Source organism: Plectropomus leopardus, chromosome 4, assembly GCF_026936395.1.
Source record: "Plectropomus leopardus strain MGB_pleo_1.0 chromosome 4, ASM2693639v1, whole genome shotgun sequence".
NCBI classification, from domain to species: Eukaryota; Metazoa; Chordata; class Actinopteri; order Perciformes; family Serranidae; genus Plectropomus; species Plectropomus leopardus.
In genome coordinates this window covers 32129986-32145314 of record NC_142179.1, presented here as the reverse complement: position 1 = coordinate 32145314, position 15329 = coordinate 32129986, and the positions used below count along the sequence as shown (strand labels likewise).

Here is a 15329-nt window from a genome sequence, read left to right as displayed (position 1 = left end):
TCTATCTATTTTCTGATGGACAGAAGAAAAAAAGCACAATCAGCACAGAAAGTGAGCATGACGGAAAGAGAGTAAGTGTGTGTACGTGTGTGTGGGTTGGTGGGGTTCATCAGCATCCCTCTCTCACTCCCTCACTGTCTCTTTCCATTAGTTTTCAGGCTTTTTTAAAAGAGACGTGTTATTGATTTTTTGACGCGTAGAAGCACAGGGGGGCTCAGAGTTTGAGAGTGTGTGTGTGTGCCTTTTTTGTGTGTGTCTGTTCTCCGCGGCTGGTCTAACCTCAGGCGAAAAAATCATAATAAAGAGTTTGCCTTTCTCTCCTCCCTGGTGTTCCTAAAAAAAGACTTTGCCTAATAGGTATGAAAAAAAATAACACTGTGAGATAAACTGTTCCATATGCCACCAGTGTGTGTGTGTGTGTGTGTTAAGAGAGGTGGGAGAAGATAGAGACAACGTGTGAGTGTAAGTGTGTACGTTTGGCAAGCAATGTGTGAACAGTGTGAGTACAGGTGAGTGTGTGTGCTTGAGAGAATGCATGTGGAACTTCCATATTAGTCTGACAACATTAATGTGTGTGTGTGTGTGTGTGTGTGTGTGTGTGTGTGTGTGTGAGAGAGAGAGAAAAGTATTTAGATCCATTCTAAAGTAAAAATAGAGAGCAACAATTGTTTCTGTTTACTGAAAACTGTGTATCTTCTTGAATTTTTCAGATAAACTGAAGAAATCACAGAAAGGAGTATACGCACGTTTTTCTACATGCAATATCCACATGCCATGCATACTCTGAAAAAGTTGGTTGCCATAACCCTTGCTCTTAAATCTCAAAAACTGTACTTTTAAGTTTAACTGAAAGAAACGTGAGGTTTCAGTTAACTGACTTCAGGATGACTTCATGCACCGCTCGTACCTTTTCCTACGAAAAGTAATGCACCAAAATTCGTGCATATCCCACGCAATCATGAGCCAGCAGTGGTTGCTATGACGACGGCAGCGCATGTAGACGCAGCAGCCAGTAGCACCTCAAATCCTTGCTACTTGTTGGTATATTCTTCTTTTTTTCCGACTCCATGGCACCTTCTGCTGAAACAAGACTTTTCTACGAAGCACTTACCAACATCAGGAAAAGTTATGTGGGGTTTGGACTGAAAGCAGCAGACCGCAAGCGGATCCCCACCAATGGCATACACCGAGCGACCAGTCAGACTGGAGGGGAGAAACGAAACCCAAACCCCCAGACGAATAGAGGGAGGCGAGCCTGTATCAGGGCGAGACTGATCTGACTTGAACTGAGAGCTGTAAGAATTCTGTCAAAGGTAAAAGTACTCCTTATGCAGAATGGCTCCTTTCAAAACCTTGTGTCATGGGATAGCTCCAACACTGAATAGATAATTTTTTTTGCGAAACATGATTTATAAAAGCTTAACCTGAAACCTGTACATTAGTGGACTACTATTAATACATTCATTTCTCTCTTGATGTAAATAGAAGTATAAAGTGGCATGAAATGATAAAACTAAAGTAAAGTACAAGTACCTAATTTATGCCTGGAAAGCATCAATGTGCCAAGTGCGAAATACAGTACATGAATGTGTGTGTGTGTGTGTGTGTATGTGTGTGTGTGTGTGTGTGTGTGTGTGTAACAGGCTGCACATAGACAGTACTATAACAAAAATACACAGTAGGAGCACAGCAGTGGGGACTACAGGGGAGAAAACAGAATAAGAGAGAGTACCAAGAAGCAGAAGATGAGAAAGATTGAATGAGAGAGTGAGAGAAGAAGGTGAAGGTTGGAAATTGATGGCGTAATTGTTGACTGCTGGTCCGCTCTTATCTTGGTTTCTCAGGGCTGTTGTCTGGCCAGGCTGGCTTCTTTTTCGCTTTCCAATCTCTGTCTCTCTCTCTAGGAGTGGACCAAACCTGGCAACTCTTATACTCTTTTATATTTTTCCCCTTCTTGCCAGCCCTTGTATTCTTCCCAATCCCTGTCTTTCTCCTCTTTTATCTCTTTTCTGTCATATTACTGTGGCTTCATCCCATTGAGCACCTTTCTTTCTTTTTTTTCTTTCTCTCTCTCTCTCTTCAGACACTCAGACATCATGCAGAGAGCAGTGGACTGGAAAAGAGCAGTGTGAGAGGGGGGAGTGCAGCCAGCCGCAGGTCAAAGGTGAGTCTGGAGCAGGATAGGGGCGGGTGATGGGGCATAAACAGACTCTGTTTCTCTCTTTCACCCCCCTCCACAACACACAAGCCAGACCAACACCTCAACAACAGCACTATTTTAGCTGCAGCTGCTGATCCAGCTGGGCTCAAAGGAGATCCTAGTGCTGGACCCGGAGTGAGGCCAATAAGGTGCAAACCAGAGCAAGATTTGTGCTAAGCTAGTAGTAATGTTTTGATAAAAGAATGTAAGAGCAGACCCGCAGAAAAAAAGAATCAAAAAGCTGGATTTAAACTTGGCGCAAGGGATTAACAAGACGCAGATACAAGATATATATATTTATAGTTAAGCACTGGATTTCATTCAGTGATATCACCACACTGACACCACAGAAATCTATGTACCGGGCAGGTATGGGGGCTATATGCATATGCTGTAACTGACTTCTGACTCACAAAACTGGAACTGGAACCCTTAAGCACTTCATTTTTTACCATTAATCGTACCACTAGTTGACAGGCTGGCACTATGCTCAACTTTCACAGACTGCTAGAACTGACAAGTTGCATGCACATTGATCATTTTTATCGATAGACTTTTTATTCATTTAAAAATGAATGCAATCCTTTAAGAAAATTAAACAGCAGAACTCACAACCTTTAAGTCTACATTAATGCAAGGGTCTAAAATGAAAAAAACAAACAATTAGTTGCAGTTTAAGAAGACCAGCAAAAACAGTTTTTCTGTAAACCTGCTCCATCGCTACCAGTTGAAGACTGTGGTTGTACTGGGCAGCTCCCACTGTGAATGTGGGATGCTTGAGGTGTAGGTAAAGGAAATCAGTTGACATTGCTTTTTACCATGAAGCCATCAAAACAGTGACATTACAGCACTGTCTCCACCAGGTAGGGCTTCTATTTGTTTAAAGAATGTAATACCACTACCAGTACTAGTACCCTTAAAATGTTACCAATACAAACAAAGTATTTCAATTTAATCATTTTACTTTTTTTTTTTTTTACTTCATTCAATACCAATCATGTGATTGGAGTGCCACACAGTATAGCCATACTTTTGAACATTTTGGTGACATCTCTGTATACTGAACTGCCAACTCCATCAAATCCACCATGTCACACATCATATTAAACCAAAATAGATTGGCTGCAAGCAAAAACACACTTGGTACTTGTTTATTTCGGTCGATACTATAAAGGTAGCGATACCCAGGTTTACCAACAGGTGTAGACAAATAAAGGGCATCCTTGCAGCACTATATATAAAGATATTGTCCCTATCAGGATCAAATATCCCGCTATGTCAGTCTCATCTCCCCATTTACACCGAGTATTTACTGTATGTGGTTCTCTAGTTGTCTGCAGTATATCTCATCACATCTATCGTGGGCAATATGCAAAGCAGATGAGTAGGTGGGGAGGTGGAGTCGTCAACATAAACAAACAGCAGGTTCAGGATGTTTAGGTATGATGCTCTGCAGCCTGTATTTATTTTTTCATTCAAGGCAAAAAAGGTAGTGTTTAACAAGTCTTTCAGACGAGGCAGCAGTAACAGTGACAGGTTACCCCGCTGCAGCAGAGTTAGCAGCTGCTGTAAACACCGTCTCAGTTTCTGTCTCACTAAAGATGAAGAAAAGGAGCAGTGACTCATGGGCTCAGATCATGCTGGAGTCCTTATACCATACTATCCATGAGGCAAAATCTGATTAGTCAGGGGGCACAGCACCTAGCTCCTCTTCATCGCACTTTCAAACGATTTCTACAAACCATGCTGGCTCTACATCTAACACAATGTCGGCCATCCTCTTCACACTTGCCAAAAGTGCCCCATGGTACTAGAAAGAAATACTTTCTTAGAAGTAAAAGCCACACTGTTCTAGCATTGATTTTTCAACAATAAAGGGTAGCACTGACTTCCTAAGACCTGATGGGCCAGGTTTTCATTAGGAAGTGCAACGCTGAGTTAACTTTGAATTTCCAATTAGAGGTGCTACACTGGGTAAACATTTATGTTTTCATTCAGGAGGGGGCTAACGACTAACTTTGATTTTCCTAAAGGCCAAGATCACGCCAGACAAACACGGCACAACATGAGCAAAGGTAGCTCTCAGTCTCCCAGCAGCTATACGAAGAGCTAAGCTACTCCCACACGCTAACTCTGCTGAGCTCAAAGAAAGCAGTCATGTAGGGGCCCTCCTGCTGCAGATAAGCCTGCATGGGCCCCTCTGTAGTGCCTGCCCTGGAGAGAGGCCATTAGCCCCGGCCGCAGCTCCTTCCTGAATAAGCTGCAGCTTACCAGCCTGGGAGCCGCAGGGCAACTTTTTATTGTCCTTTCAAAACTTTATGTGTGAGTGTGGGGCGATAGCTTGGGAGGGGCTCTGTGTGTTGGAGTCTGCAGTACAGTATGTGTGTGCATGTGTATGTGTGTGTTCATGCTGCGCGCTCCCGGCACTTCCTGCCCACTAACGGCCAGTCCCACGGTAGGGAGGGTGAGCTTTATCGGACCAGAACAATGCCAAAAAAAAGGCCGTCATAAAAACAAACTCCCATGCTCTGGTTAGCACAGGGGAAGAGGAGGGTTGGGGCCTATTTTCCTCTACACCACCCCCAACTGTCCACTGAATCTGCATCATTATTCACAGACATTAACACACACAATCTCAGATATCCACTTTATGACTCACTTTTTTTACTGTTATCTTTTACTGGTAGCTCATACACATTTACACAAATTTTCCAGTAAACAATGCATAAAAACAACAGGATGCAAGAGCTGAATATACATAAGCGTATACTCTATGCAAAGTACACACACACACACACACACACACACACACACACACACACACAGTAATGCTACCACTCACGTTAAACAATAGGAACCGCTGCATTCACACTGGGTCCAAACAGCCCTGACGTGTCACCAAAACCAGAATAACAAAAAAGAGAACAATTCCGGCAGTCCTCTGTACACAAAACACAGTGCGGACGACTGAGCCAGAAAACATCTGCTGAGTCGGGACAAACAAAACAACAAGCAGCTGACGAACAGGCGTGTCGGGGGCCCTCAGAAAACATACTAAATACCTTACACGGTGCCCCCGAAACACAGTTGGCTCGCTGACAAGGTTTTTGGCCGAGCATATTAACATCTCTTCTCAATCCAGATTTGCAATTTCAACCAAGGCCAGGCATGGCAGACCCAGGAAACAGGATGAAACAGTCCAGCTGCTATCTGGAGAGGAAATTACTAGCATCAAATATGATGAAGATTTCTCTCCGAGTCTGTTTTTGACTCAGAAGGTGTAAAAAAAAATAAAAATAAAAAAAACATGGCTTGGTGCTGTACATGGATGAATGGGCCCACTGATGTATACTGTACATACCATAATATGAAGCTTAATGATTTAGCAGGGAGAAATGATATTGCTGTAGTGACAACTCATTAAAGGAGTATTTCAACAATCATGGAAATTCGCCTCTTCAGATTGAAGAAAGATTGATGTCTGTGCACTAAATTGGTAGCTGGAGCCAGCAGCTGGTGGTTAGCTTATCTTAGAATAATGTCTCCTCTCCCGAGCTTCCGATTTTCTATTTTTGGAGCTAAAACGTTCATTAGGAGTGCTGTTGAAATACATATACCATTCAGGTATTCATTACACCACACACTTAGAGCACAGAGCGTACTCTGGGCACAGATGGAGCAGCAGAATGTCAGGCACATTGACTGTGAAACTGGGTCTAAAAGTTTGCATTCACTTGCAGCAGCTGCTCATCAACATGATCCGATCCGCTCTCAATTATCCACCCTTGTCATAAACTGTTGCAGAGGACAAAAAGAACTCATGAAAAATTACTCCTGCGCTGCATATACTTGCATGCAAAAACCTGGGTATGGTACATGGGTATTTCAGAGAAAAAAGAAATCAAAGTTTGTTATTGCCCATAGTCCAGGGACAGCTTAAAGTTCAAGAAGACTGCTTTTTCCAGTAATGGAAACATGTTTTGTTTTTTTTTTTAACCAAAATGTTATAATTATTGATACTGAATTGCACTGCACTGAACTGCATTTTTTAAAATCAATTTGAAAATCAAGCAACTGAAAACAAGGGATTAAATCAAATTCTATTTCCATGACTGATTTAGGGAGGAAAGACATTAAACTCCAGAAACTTTTCAAAGCTTCTCGCTTTCTCAAAATATTTATTGAAATACTGAGCTGTCATCAGTTTTTATGACATTGTTTTTACTGAACCCCGCTCAATCACAAGTAAGCAAAAATCCATTTAACCTCTAGCTCTGTGTGTCCTATTTTACATCAAAACTTGGATGGAAATCCAGTTATTGATAGATGCACAAACAGAGAGCAGAGCAACATGGAGATAGACAGGGAGATAGAGAGAGAGCACGAGGCTGGCGGGCAGCAGATGGCCAATACTGGTCAGCTGGTAACAAACAAGCAGGTCAGGTCTCTCCTCCACCTCCATTCTACAGCTCATAAATAATGCAGAGCCGAGCCACCCAGAGCAGCTCCACCAAGCTTCTTCTAGAGACCTCCAGAGTCACATAAAGGCAGATAGAGAGTTTGTTGTGCTGAGGCAAAGCACAGACCTTTATGTCATGGCGGGAGCTTTGGGTTACTCTCCATCTGCTCCTTCATTTGTTTCAGACAACAGTGATTAGATTGGGCTGATGCCTCTCACCACTGCGTCTGACATTTTTTAAAATTGCATTGATCAGCCCGACAGGGGGGAAATTAGAGGTCGCAGCGAAACGCTTTGATAAACACAGCTTCCACATTGCAAGAATAAAAAGATTTGGAGCACCCAGCCGTACTTGCTCGACAGACTTGCCTCCAGAAACGTCAGTATGCGCCATATTGGATTTTCCAACAGCCTGACTTTCCTGGAAACACTTTTTCTCCCTCAGGGCTTATTTATTTATTGATTGCCCCAAAGGGAGGTTGCATCATTCATAGAGGGTGACAAATATTTATTACTGCCTTGTGTTCTATATTCTCAGAGTATTGCCTTTTTGGCAATAACGTTAATTTTTGACAATAATGCCAATACGACCTCATTTAATTTAACAGCATTGATTTGTGTGAGAGAGATCCATAAGGGCTGCTTCCGAGGGATTCAGGGTACTGGCACTAGTATTAGAGCCACCAAAAGGATTTTATATTTCCCTCTATGCGAGCATAGTTTTCATTCAATGGGCTGAATATGCACTTGTCTGTTCAATTAAAGTTGAGCTACATAAGTGGTAGTGCTTACACTTTGGCAATGCAAAAATGACCTCATTATGCTACTCGAATTGAGCCGAAACGGGTGAGAGAGAGGAAGAGGGAAAAAATATGTGTACATGAGTGGGAGAGATAGACAGAGATCGAGACAGAGAGAGAAAGAGCTTAAAGGGAGGGGCTAAGTTGCAGAGGAGCAAAAGCTTCTCGTCTTGGAACAACTGCAATCACAGCCACTGCCAAAACCCTCTGGATCCATCTTCACTGCCTGATGGAAACTTCTCAACAGGCCTTAAAGCCACTGAAGAAGGGGCTGGAGGTTGTACAGCGTGATGCGTGTGCATGTGTTTCGGTCAATGCACAGTTTGCATTCTATATTAAAAATACCTTCTGTAGCATTTTAACATCAATAAATAACTGCTGCATCAACTTTGAGACACTAGGAACATTCCTGTAAACAAATAAGCCAAGAGGAGCTGAAGGAGCTCAAGGCACAGCAGACAAAGGAAACATGACCAAATGAAAAATACATCAACACTATGACACTACATCATCACTGAATGAATGCTATAGCACATGCAACTTGGGAAATTTCACAACAGAAAACACAGTCCGATACAGAAACAGTGCAAGTCAGAAGCTGCGTCACAGTTCAAAACATGCAGCACATCGTCTGTTCACACTAGAAAAGTGACAAATTAAAGGCTATTTTTCCATACTAAAAAAAAAGCTTGATTATTGAGTTAGCTGCTCACACTATTGTCCCACAAAGCAAAACACACAAAAAATGGGTGTGCAACGCACAGCTGCAAAAACAATAAAAAATAAAATTAAAACAAAGTAAAACAGCCTAAGCTGCAGGTGGTGCTGAGACAGCTCCAGAAGGATCCTTTCCTTGGCACAAAATTCTGAAGAATGAACTCCATTAGGACAATTTCTATACAGGTAAGCAAAAGTAGTTTGCGTTACATGTCGGATGTAGTGTGAAACTGGGAATGCTAGTTGTGTAGCTAACATCTCCACTAATGTCAGAATCATGGCATCAGATCGTTAAATCTTAAACAAAAACTACCAGCTCACTTTCTAACATCACTGACAGGTGGTCAGCTTCAGCCAATGGGACATGTTCATAAGTTTTTAAGCGGGGTTTCTAGTTCTGCATTGAATCAACGCCATGCCTATGGCATGGCCTGACGTGCATAAATGTAAATAGCCTTTATGTTGCTGTGACGCAGACCTCCCTTTTGATAATATCCCTCAGTGGAAGCAGCAAAGCTTTTATTTGAGGTATTTTTATTTCAAAGATAAGAAGCAATAACTTGTGAAGACAATACAGCCCCCACAAAATAGTATTTTAAGTCTGTGATTAATCCTTGCTTCATTTCAGTAGAGGAAATGTCCACTAGCCTGTAGGCTAATTTATGCAACAGGAAATGTCAAAGGCTTATGCTAATAACTGAGGTTGTAGTTGTGTGAAAAACATGTCCAGCACAACGCAACTGCAGAAACCCCACTTGTGCAGCCTATGGCGTGTCTGCATAGAACCTATACACAACTATAAATCGGCCTTTATTTTACCCGAAAAACTTCTAATGGGTTATCACTTACTTTTTTCGTGTTGTGTGCAACTTGCAGCATTTCTCTATTTGCTTGTGTTTTTCAATTCGCAGTGCATTTCTCCATGCCCTGCATGTGCTGTCAAACTGGTGAAAGTGTGTCTTAATTTGCTGTTTTAAAAAACTGCAGTGTGTTAAGCTACATTGGCCACTGCAGATTTCCTCTTGTATTGATTTACAGCACAAAGAAAGATTGCTTTAGGGCGAAAAGAGGTACAGGGTGATGTTCTCCTAGAGGTGACATATTTCGAAATTGCACATAGTGGAAAGGTCAATGCAACAACCAACAACAAAAAAAAGGGCCTTCCGACACATTCATCCTCTGCAGGAAAGGCAGAGAAAAATAAGGAAGGATGAGAAGAAACATCCTGGTTACAGGAAGCAACAACATTCATTGTTTTTGGTCTTAACTTTGATAAAAAACTAAAATCCTGAAACGAAGCCACGAGTTGTCTCATCAGCTTTGATTATGGTATTAACACATGACACGACATGATCAATGTGCCAATGAGATGCTAAAATGTACAAATTCTGAGTCTGAGTGTGTGCAAGTGTGATTTAGTGAGCAAAACTTCATGTTCTGATGTCCCTGTGCCATTTTAAGTGCACAGCTGTGCACACATCACACCTTCTCTCAATGCACACGCACGCACGCACACACACACACACACACACACACACACACACACACACACACACACACACACACACACACACACACACACACACACAGAGCTAGGTCTCCTCAGTTAAGATGGTTCTTGATAATGAAGTAATAACAATAAAAATGCATGCACGTATACACACAGAAAGCATAAAAACACAAGGTTTATATCACTTTGACCCTGCACCCTGCCAGAGCCCATTTACCATGATGGTCTTGTAAACAAGCCTTTTCCCTTCCTTCTTCTCTAAACATCAGCCTGTCCAGTCCAGCTCCACCTCCCGCTGTTCCCCTCCAGCACACATACACACACACGACCCATCTGCTTCTGCTCTCCAGACCTTGCATCTGGCCTGCTATGAACCATATCTCTGTTCAACACAAACACACACACACACTGTGAAGCATCAAAAACATGAGTCGGGGCGTTTCTGTTCATGCAGCATCAGAACACAGAGGGCACGGCCGGAGATGTGAACTCCCTTCAGCTCAGCAGGAAACACAGAGCAGTTTAAAACAGCAAAAACAAAAGCAAATCTGCTTCTGAAAAAGAGTTTTAAAAGAAAAGAAAGGCAGATAGAGAAGGAATTAAATCGTTGGAGGAATGAAAAGGATGTTTTGATGAAAATGAAAAAAAGGGCCACTGTGGGAAGCTGGCACATCAACTGTTGCTCAGCGGAGGATGTGAAAGAAAAAATAAAAGCCTCTCCCACCATCAGAAATACATTATCGTTGGAGCATTCACATCCATAAGCTCCCGCAACACCATAGCCGACGTGAACGCAGCCTGAATGGTCTGTGTGTGTGTTCCTGTATGCAAAGCTTTTGTGTTATATTATCAGAAATCATCGCGTTATCACGGGAGTTTACTGCGCATTCAGCTGCTTCCCATGTGGGCTTCAGTATCCGTTGCATTGATGTGATGCTTGTGACACAGAGATGACAAGTAAACACACAAACACACACACACTGAGCAGACAGGAGACATCTGGTGCTGTGACGTTGTTAACGGCTATGATGCAATGTTTGCCCTTTTGTGTCAAAACACAGTTTTTGTCACATATTTGCAGGCAGAAAAGGGCAAACTCACAGACTGACACAGATAATGACGTTGTGATTGGTTGGTTAATCAAGAAATGAGTCAGCAACTAGCCTGAAAACTAATTAATCAGAACAAAAATATCAGAAAATGTCTTTTTCCAGCTTCTCTGTGTGTAAAGATTTGCAGCTTTTTAGGTTTAAAGGTCCAGTGTGCAGGATTTAGGAGGACGTATTCGCAGAAAATTCATATAATATTTTCTTTAGTGTATAATCACATCAAAATAAGAATTTTGTTTTTGTTACCTTAGAATGAATTGTTTATATCTACATAGGGACTACATAGGACAAAGTAAACACTGGCTCTAGATAGGGTGATTAATGTTTTCCTGTCGCCCACTCTAGTTAGCAGTCCCTCCGTGACAAGCTCAACAGCTTTGGAAAAACACAGATTTTTAAGGTAAAACTGCTTCATTTATTTAAATCACCCGGTCTGTTTGTTTTGGGGAGGAAAAGACCTTTGCAGATAATTCAGCTCCTGGTAAAAACCTCCAGAATGCTAGATCTCAAGTTATCAGAGAATAAAGGTGAGCAAACATTAGCAGGCACTGGGCTGGTGGCCTGTCACCAACAAGTCGAACAAAATTGGAGAATTTTTAACGTGAAACTGCATTTTTAGGGTTTGTACTGATTTTAATCACCGGGTTTGTTTGCTTTGGAGAGAAGGAGACCCCTGTAGATACTTTGCTCCTGATAAAAACCTCCTGAGCATCTGAATCTTAATTTGTTAGAAAAAAAAGGTGAGCACGCGTGAGCAGATTCTGGGCTTGTGGCCCTCGCTATCAGCCAAATAGCACTGGAGAAAAACTTTAACATGTAACTGCTTCATTCTCGTTCGATGTTTTCAGCAGTTTTATTCACCAGGTCCGTGTGTTTTAAAGAGGGGGATACCTCTGCAGATAATCCAGCTCCTGGTACAAGCATCAAGAACAATGAACACTGAAGGAATTCTAACCGGGACTTCACGTTTGGTGCACGGGAGAAGTTTCAGCTGGTTGCAATCTGCAATTCTTTCGCTAGACGACATTAAATCCTCTACACTGCTCCTTTAAGACTGTGAGTCAAACAACACAAAACATTGAAAGACGTCATCTTGTGCTCTTAAAAAATGTGATACCTATTTTTCTTTATGTTCTTACATTTTTAGACTAAATAATTAATTGCTTAATAGAGAAATTAACTGTCTAATTGCTCTTTTACGAAATCGCTTTTTGTGCAGCCCTGTGGTGGCCCTGAGGTGGACCGCAGCAGGAACATATGTCCAATACAACACCCACAGGGGGACATAAGCGCACATAAATACACACATGTGCTGTAAATAACATAAAAGTTAAAGAAATTCCACATGTAATATAAGTGAAGCTGTTTAGTATGTGTGAAGCTGCACACGTGTATGCCACAACCCGACTGTAAAACATGCCTGACTGCATGTACGTATGTTGCATGTGGTCCTTTGTCTGCAAGACTGTGTGCAGTATAATTGTGTGTGTGTGTGAGGAGCATGAGAAGTGTGTGAGGGAAGATGGGAAGGAGGCTGGCCGTCAGGATGTGGAGTCCATTGTCTGTCCGACAATGAAGAGATCGAGTCGGCAGGAGTCCTGTGGCTCTCTCAATGGAGGCATTAACATCTGGGGCCAGAGGGCTGCAGAGTGTGTGTATGCGTGTGTGTGTCTTTGTTGCAACTGCCCTGGATAAAACTGGATTTTCATGGCTTCTTTTTTTCTGACTGGGAATAATGCAGATGTCAGGACAAATGCTTCAACCAAACTGGGTTTCAAAAAAAAAAAAAATCTCATTGTGACCTGCTTCCCTCATGTCTAATCTTCTCTGTATATTTATATCAAGGATTATGTCTATTCTTAAAGGTCTGTGAACTTAATTTCACAAATTAAAAGGTGAGTAAAGTGAATTTTGGCGGGATTATCCTCTGCTACATACCTCCTCACTGCAAATGTCAACTCTCGGCTCAATGCCGCCGCCGAATTGGACCGGTATATTACTTTCATTAATCTTTGCAAATGACACGGTGACACACACAAACACAATGAAACTACGCCTTATGAAAAAGAAATCCTTCTGCAAACTTTATGTGGAAATTGCACACATATCAAAGTGGATCCTCAAGCACAATCATGCTCGTATTAAGTCATCCTCCAACCCACATGACTATAACACGACTCAACTTCACCCACAACCTTTACAGTCTATTCTGAAGAGCCAAACTCCCCCTGTGCTGTCTGTGAGTTAACTGGCAATGGCACCAAACAGCTTGTAAAAAAAAAAAAAAGCAGGCAGACCCCCCACTCCTCCTCCTCCTAAACCACCACCTTTTTACAAAAATCTTCACTCACTGTCCAGTGTGGACGCCTGCCCTTCCACTCCTCCTCCTCAGTAATTACAACAATCACTCAACTGGAGCTAATACTTACTTCATTATGGCAAAAAAGAGGGGGGAAAGCACTCCAAAGTCAAGTCAGTGGATTATTGTCACATAAGAGCTTAATTTTTTGAGTGTCAGCTGAGCAAGCGGGAAATAGCGGCAGCGGTTCAAGAGAGACTTGTGCTTTGGTGGCATTGGAAGTGGAAGAGGGCTGTCATCTATAATAACAACGTGAAAATGAACTATTGAAATCTAACAAATGTTTGCAGTAAAATGCTGTAGAACTCTAAAATAATGCATCTGAGTGAGGGTTTGTCTCTATTAAGTCTAAAAGTCTATCTTCAGGGCGTCAACAGAAGTCTGTAGGTAAGTTCAGAATATTAATGCATTATTATACAGATGCCATGTTAGATGCAGAACACTACCAAGCCAAAACAAGGCTCCTAAAAGTTCACTATAAAGCACCTCAGACAGAAATATTACAGGAAATAACAAAATATGAAGTGGGTTTTTTTTCATCAAGTGGTGCATTGTGATAATCATGGCACAAACAGTAAAAACTAAGTATGATATTGTACTTTTTTTGTATGTTTAAACTGTCTGACTGATTCTGGAGCAGTGCATGCTGTAGATACACAGACTATACAGTGAAACCCCGGAGTTGATTCCCTTCCAACAGCTCCTGACCGCAGTGCGCTGTGTTTACACTGCGCGAAATGGAGATAAAGTTGCATCACGTTGAGCCCCAAAAATTACAACGTACAACACGTACACTATCTGTTTAGACAACGCATTGTATCCGACGGCGTCCAAGAAAACGCTGGCTTCATGGCAACAGTTGGAGATCCGGAGACTCCGGATCAGGATGTCTTCTGCTTCTGTTCCCCCTCGTCTACTTTTAATCCAGCCGCCTCACAGCACCACTGCACCCACCATTACGACAAATAACGGCTCCAAACTTACCTTATTATTACGGTGATGGTGCTGATCGCAGGCAACGCGTCTCTCTCTGACGACAGATCCAGTATCCTTTTTCTCCCCGCGTCTCCTCTTTCTCCGTTATCTCGGATTTGGTTTTTGAATTGGAGTTATGAATTATTCCACATCCTCATCAATTTCACATGTCCGCCGTTCCTCTCTCTTCTCTTTTCCTATTTCCTCTGTTCTTTTTTTTTTAAATGCTCGGACTATAAGGCAAATCAAGCCATATGATCCTGTCATTCAGTTTCTACACAGAGGAACTGGCTCTCCGCGCAACTCCCTCCCAAGGCTTTGTAACACGAAACCAGGGGAGGAGGAGGAGGAGGAGGAGGAGGAGAAAAAAGGGAAGAAAAAAGAGAAAAGAAAGCGTGAATTTATTCCACTATCTGGGACGAGCTGGATGAATCTATCCGCCTCGCTGTGCGCACAAGTTTCAGCAGTCCGTAGCACACAGACATGCCGGAGTGGTCGTGGCGCTGCGTCTCTGTGCCAATCTCCACTGGAAATGATGTGTGTGTGTGGCGCTGCAGCGTGTGTGCGCCCCCAGCCTACTTCTGCAGTACGCATCACAGCAGGGACCGCGGAGGATTTCAAAAAAGGCACACAAACAGGTCCCCGCCCATTAGCCTCTCGGAACAAGGGCCCCGACACAGGCGAGGGGCCCCCAGCAGCTATTACACTGCTTGATTAAGACAGTTTCATTGTGTGGCAAAGTGAAGGTCTGTTTTTTGGTAAAGTGCTTCCCAATCTGGGGTCAGACACTCTGAGGTCTTGTTTTTAAAGGGGTGGCCTGGCTTTTAAAGAGACCATTGTCAGACGGGAGGATCTGTTTCCTCACCACTTTCTGCCCCAGCTTCAGCTTTTAATATCCCTTTATGGCAACGAAAGTGTTGCACAGGCAGGGGCGCCGCCAGGGATTTTGGGCCCCATAGCCACATGCCACTTGAATCCAGCACAAATAATGTAACCACAACTCCAGAACCAAATCAACCCATTCAAAGCCTTAAATAACTCCACTTTTGTAATATTTTTTACTTCACTACATTTCTGACACTTTTACTTCCTTGTGATGTTCTTAACACACACATATACAGTATGTATGTACAGATAGACAGATAGATAGATAGATAGATAGATAGATAGATAGATATTAGGGATCGACCGATATTGGTT

At 42.4% G+C, this 15329-nt stretch overlaps 1 protein-coding gene across 1 annotated transcript in view; it reads right to left on the bottom strand.

Moving 5' to 3' along the window:
* The window catches only part of sema4c (sema domain, immunoglobulin domain (Ig), transmembrane domain (TM) and short cytoplasmic domain, (semaphorin) 4C), a 123098-nt gene extending 108428 nt beyond the window's left edge, over positions 1-14670 (bottom strand). The window contains exon 1 of the mRNA XM_042489017.2: positions 14139-14670. The gene's annotated coding sequence lies outside the window, so the exon portion shown is untranslated. The remainder of the gene's footprint in view (positions 1-14138) is intronic.
* Positions 14671-15329: the final 659 nt, after the last annotated feature.